This window comes from Anolis sagrei, chromosome 2 (genome assembly GCF_037176765.1).
Source record: "Anolis sagrei isolate rAnoSag1 chromosome 2, rAnoSag1.mat, whole genome shotgun sequence".
Taxonomy (NCBI): domain Eukaryota; kingdom Metazoa; phylum Chordata; class Lepidosauria; order Squamata; family Dactyloidae; genus Anolis; species Anolis sagrei.
Genome location: NC_090022.1, coordinates 100,065,581 through 100,072,126, shown reverse-complemented (window position 1 = coordinate 100,072,126; position 6,546 = coordinate 100,065,581).

Here is a 6,546-nt window from a genome sequence, read left to right as displayed (position 1 = left end):
GGAATGCTATATCAGCAGCATGAAGTAATCTGATGTGATGCAGCAACATTTCCAAGGTGTTTCAGGGAGCCTCTGGCTGCTGCACATGGCGTTTGGCTCATTTTGAAAATTAACAACAAAGAAAATTAGACCCTAACTAAGTTAGCATCTCTTCCCAGCACACAAATTTGGGGGGAAATGGCTTCCCTCTACCTTCTGATTTTGTTGACCATCAACAGACATGTTGGTTAGTCATGTAGTGACTGAAGATGGTAGAAACCATATCTAAATTATCACCTTATTAAATGCCAGATAATTCTAAAGTTATAAGCAAGATATCTTTATATATGCATAAATCTAATTGGTAGTCCATGGTCATTTTACCGGTGGCCATTTTACCAATGGCAAGATGGAAGTACCTGCCCTCCAAATAGGTTTAGAGTGAAGTTGAACCATCTCCAGTGGTTTGATGGTGATTTTTCCTCCTTAAGACTTGGAACTCGCCATAGATTGTACCATTTTTCCAAATAAAACTGAAAGTGTCTGTTAAATCTACTTTTGGTTCTGTAAAAACATTTGGGGAAACAAGTGTTTATATACACCTGGGTCTACATGTCTGTATCTTGTATAGGAGAATTGCTATTCCCAAGGCTTCCTGGAGCAGCAATTCTCTTTCCCCTCCAGCTCTTTTTTTTTTGGGGGGGGGGAGGGGATTGAGCCAGTGGGGTGCTGCGATGTGACTCACAGGCCAGATGATTCCCTCCCCTGACTTAGGAGGTCAACAGGGACTATTAAGCAGCACTCAGTTTGATAGGGAAATCACACTGCTTCAGGATTGGAACCTGGACCAAATTTTAACCCTGCCTTCCAATCATAAAGTTCTGGCCTAATAAAATGCTTCAGTGCACTTAGTTTTTGCCTTGCATACAGCTGTTTTAAATCAGGGGAGGGAATCGTATGGCCCTCCAAATGCTACTGGACCACAGCTCCTACTATTGGCTGCCATTGGCTATGCTGGCCAGGACTGCTAGAAATTGGGTTGTTTGATTGGGCTGTGTTTTCTTCTTTGGGTTACTGTGAATCAAAAATAAACATAACCCAATCCCAGGTCGGTTGTGTTTTTTAAATCTTTTCTTAAAGTTGATAAGGATTGTAGGGATTTCAAATATTTTTTAGTAGCCATTGCTGTATGCCTTCACATTATCTCTGACTTGTAGCAACACTATCATGTTATTTTCTTAGCAAAATTTATTCGGACCAGGCTTGGTTTCCTCTGAGGCTGAGACAGTGTGACTCATCCAAGATCACCTGATGGGTTTCCATGGCTGAGAGGGGATTCAAACTCTGGTCCCCAGAGCTGTTGTTTGATGTTCAAAGTACAACACCATGCTGGCTCCTCTTGCTAGGACTGCAAGGAGTTTATATAAGGTGCAAATTTAAAATAATTGAAAAATGAGTTATAGGTGGGAGTACATTGTTGGCTAGAGTAGAAGATTGTGTGGTGGTCAAAACTGTCAAAATGTATAAAATCACGGTCTGTAAAACTGCATTTTATAGCACTTTTGCCACACTTGTGTCAATTTTATATATAGTTGGGAAGCTTAGACCCACAAACATTTTGAATGGGAAAAAGGAAACTTGGTAACCATTTCTTTTTAAAAATATATATCTTTATTTATATGGCTGCAATTTGGCTAGCATCTTACCCTGACAATTGGGGTTAGCAACTATGTTTAGGCCTGGGTTTCATGATCTCAGAGTTATGGTATAAGCAGACATACAGATTATTATAGATGTACGAGTATTTCCATGGAGATGAAAAAGAGATTGATTTTTTCCACCTGCTGAAAGCAGCACATACTCTCTTGGCATGAATCAAGCATATCCAGATGGGCTTAATTTGGGGAAGAAAAAGAGCTGTTTCAGAAGCTGTTTTCCAAAAGCCTGGCAATGAGATTCCAACAGCACTATGTTCTGTACTAAATCGCTCTGTATCTACTGTCCCAATTTCCTATTTTGGATGGCAGTATTGCACATTTTATAGAAGTCTATGCCCACAAATGCCCTACATTTTGGGACCAGTTTATTGAGCAGTGTAGGCATTGAGGGGCTGTCATGGGCACACAGCCTCTGAAAGTGTTTTGTGTAGGCAGGAGATCATATCTATATAAGCTGGAACCTTTTTAGAATGAGCACAGAATTTACTTAGGGAAGGGTGGTTTGCTACCAAGAAGAAGTTACTTTTTTGGACTACAGTTCCCAGGATTGCTCAACCAGCGTGAGCTCCTGATTAGCTCCAAAGAGGGATTATCAGTTCTGTCTTCGTGCCATGTCTCACTGAAGCCCCTCAACTATTACTCCACTCTAAATGTTCTCTCCTATATGCTCACCAGTGTTGAAACTAGAGAAGACAATTTTGTAATTGGTTTTGAACCAAGCTTTAATAATCTCCACTAAGGGGATTTATATCTTCTATGTTGGTAGTTACACAGGCTGAAATCACACTTGGCTCTGCTTGCTTCATAAGCTGCCAGATGTCTTTTAAGTTAGATCAGACCTATGTGCTTGTTCCAAGAGTTTCAGGTTTGCTGTGAAACCTAATAGGATATGAAGGACTATAAGTTAGTGAACATATTTGCAAAGAACAATGTTTTGAAATGGCTAGTATCTTCATTTCCACCACTTTCTCTCCTCATTAATTTTATGAACATACACTACCACATTCCTTTAGATCCTTGTCACAGTCCCCATCAAGCCTATGCTGGGGTTTTTTAAATTCTAAAAACCACTGTGTCCTGCAAGAAGGCCTCCCTCTCCTTTCCTTGCTGCTGAAATAATTGAGTGTTTTGTCAAACTCCTTGTGAGTTTGATAAAACAGCTTACTTTATGTGAGTCTGTTGCATATAGTATGAAGGCTATATTCCTAGCATTGTATTGATTTTCAACCTGTTCATTTGTAAATATACTTTCAAAGATGCTGAAAGCCTCAAGTGCACTTTTCTTTATGGGAAATTGATCTGCGATGCTTCTGAGCTTCCCACTGAGTCAGGGAAAGGGTTTATTTATTTATTTACATTTCTCACCCCAAATGGGACTCAGAGTGGCTTACAGAACATACTTATGGCAAACATTCAATGCTGACTATACAATTAACAAGTACAGACAACACAAACAGAGGTAAAGGCAGTTTTTCCCATCTTATTTCTGGCATCTTGGAGGCTGTGCTCAACTCCAGCCATTTGGGGGGGGGGGGTTGTCGCTTCATCTTCTATCTCAAGGAACTTTCCTCCAATCAATGTCCTTAAAGGCACCTTTATTACCTCCTCGCTAAAAGCGGCATCTATTTTATTTACTCACATTTCTGCTTTCGACCTGTTAGTTGGGCATTTCTGCTTTCGACCTGTTAGTTGCTTTCGACCTGTTAGAAAGGTCAGCAACTTAAGCCTGGGTTGGGCTAACAGTGGGTGCTCAGCCCAACCCAGGCTTAAGTTGCTGACCTTTCATTCAGCAGGATTTTTCTGCAGCACAATGGTTTAGCCTGCTGTGCTAAGCCCAGCCCTTATGTTGTCCCTTGTGTGTGGATGTGTGTGTATCATAACATATGTTTCAAACAATTGAACATTTAAAATGTATTAAAATTTTGTCAAGTTACACTCTTTCAGCCTCAGAAGAAGGCAAAGGCACTCCTCATGACAAACCTTGTCAAGAAAACCCCGATAGGTCAGAGATAACTTGAAGACACACAAAATAACAAACCTTCCTTTTTGTTCAGCATACTGTATATAATGGTCCAAGGAAAAGCAGAATACATTTTCCGCTATCTTCTTTTAGAGTGAGAATTTTTTTTTTCCTTATCTACATGGGCATCTAGTCTCTTGACAGCAGAATAATCAGCTTGCAACCCAAAAGGCTTACCACCAAAAAACACCTACTTGTTTCATTCAACGTTATTCTGCCCTTGTTTAAAAATCCTAAAACCCATTTCATTCTTTTTGCTTCACTGGCTGTTATACTGCTTGTTTGTGATCTCATTTTTATTGAAAGGCTATTGCTGCAGAGTATCCGATTGGGTCTGTAGAAAACTCATGGCAAAGCATCCTCCTTTGTCTCTGCAGGCTGTATCCATGTGCCAAGAAGGCACTGTGCCTGCAGTGTAAAAATCCTTTGCTGCCCTGGATTGCAAGGGAGTTCTTGTAATGATGTCTTCCGCAGATTTTTTTAAATTTTGAAGCTTTATTTAAACTGCCTGTATTTGTATATGTGCATGCTCCTGTGTCTGCTGTTTGACAGTAAAGACTGCCATCTTATGGTTTGTTTCTGAACCAAAGTTTGTCCAGTTTTTTATTCGGCTGTTCTTCATGACCATTAAAAACTATACTATAATAGATAAAGGCGCTCTTTACACTGGAGAATGCTTCATACAAATCGGAACGGTCATCGTATATATTAGACACCACTTTACTATGCTATTGTATATAATGGGACTTGAGTACCAACCAATGGTTTTTTGTCATTCACTGGTGAGCTGGCACCAGTTATAAACAACCCACTGTAAAAAATATTTTTAAATGCCAAGTACGGGCTATTAGTACTATGAGGAAACAACTCCCCACATTTCAGAGAACACTGTCATAGGCCTGATTTGCACTGCCATATAGAGCAGTTTGAATTGCATTATATCAGTGGTTCCCAACCTGTGGTCCCCAGATGTTTTGGCCATAAACTGATTTTTTTTGTCATGTCAGGAGTGACTTGAGAAACTGCAAGTCGCTTCTAGTGTGAGAGAATTGGCTGTCTGCAAGGATGTTGCCCAGGGGACGCCCGGATGTTTTTGATTTGTTATCATCCTTGTGGAAGGCTTCTCTCATGTCCCCACATGGGTAGCGGGAGCTGATAGAGGGAGCTCAGCCATGCTCTCCCCAGATTCGAACCTGTGACCTGTCGGTCTTCAGTCCTGCGCCACGAGGGGCTCCTAACAGTTGATAAACTGGCTGGGATTTCTGTGAGGTGTAGGCCAAAACACCTGGGGACCCACAGGTTGCAAACCACTGCATTATATGGTCATTGTAGCTGAGGCATGGGCAAACTTCAGCCCTCCGGGTGTTTTGGACTTCAACTCCCACAATCCCTCGCAGTTTCAGGCCCTTTCCTTTTCGCTTAAGCGGCTAAGGGGGAAAAGGAATGGACCTGAGGCTGTTAGGAATTGTCGGAGTTGAAATTTGAAACACTTGGAGGGCCCAAGTTTACCCATGCCGCTGTAGCCGAATATAATGCAATTTTAACTGCATTATATGGGCTTACACTGACCATATAATGCAGTTCAAACTGCACCCTATGGCAGTGTAGATCCAGGCCAAGGTTGGATGAATGCATGCATTGCAGAGGAATTAAGAGTTCGCTTCACCCTCTTCAATGTTTTTGAACCAGCAGCAAAAGCTAGAAAACAAAAATAGACAAAAGGAAAACCCATGTCAGCTTTTCAGCATAGCAACCCTCAGTGGAAAATCCATGGCAACCACAGAGCTGCCTGAATGTGATCAATTGGCCAAGGCAATGCTGCCATTTAAAAGAGACTCCCTTCTAATATGTATCACATTTTTTCAGCCAGTTACAATTGTACTGATATTATAACACGACATGGATCAATGCAGGTGCTGGGTGGGGAGAAATCAAAGAATAACTCCTTTTGCTGTCTATCTGCTTCTGCTCTTATGGGCTTGGTGCATGCATGGCCAGAACATCTTCGGTTGAAAATCCTGTCAACTTTCAATTTCAATATGGTGGGCCCTTGGTATCCGCTGTGGTTTGGTTCCAGGACCCCCCATGACTGCCAAAATCTGTGGATGTTCATGTACCATTATATAATGTCAAAATTAACATTTGGAGAAGGAACTGATTTTTTTATTTTATTTTACAAAACATATGAGTTCAGATATGGAAAAAATGGTTCTGTAAATCAAAGCATAAAGCAATATTCTAAAGAAGTAATTTGCACTCAATAAAAGCTTGCAAGCAACGCTGATAGGCCTTTGATATTTGTCCCCAGGGATTATTTAAACCCATGGATGTTCAAGTCCCATTATATACAAAGGTGAAGTAATGAGATGTGCGTGTGTGTTAATATTTCCCAGCCATGGATGGTTGAATCCATGGGCACAGTACCCGTGGGCATTAGGGGTGTGTGTGTGATTCTATAAGCCCTTTGTTGTTCTTGCTACAGGACGTTGACATATACTGATGTTAGATTGCCAGTCTCTTTCCTAGGAAGCAAATTGCTTGCTCACGGCTGCTGCAACATGAATCATCCAGGCCAAATCTATACACTAGCTGTTGGAAGTGTATTTCTGTGCTTCCCATCCTTTCTCTCCTTATACAATTTTCTCACAGGTTTGAATTAGAGGAGCAGCATGAATTCTCACTGTCAGCCCTGGCTTCTGCCAACCTAGCAGTTTCAGAAACATGCAAATGTGAGTAGATCAACAGGTACCGTTCTGGCGGGAAGGTAACAGTGCTCCATGCAGTCATGCTGGCCACATGATCTTGAAGGTGTCTACGGACAATGCTGGC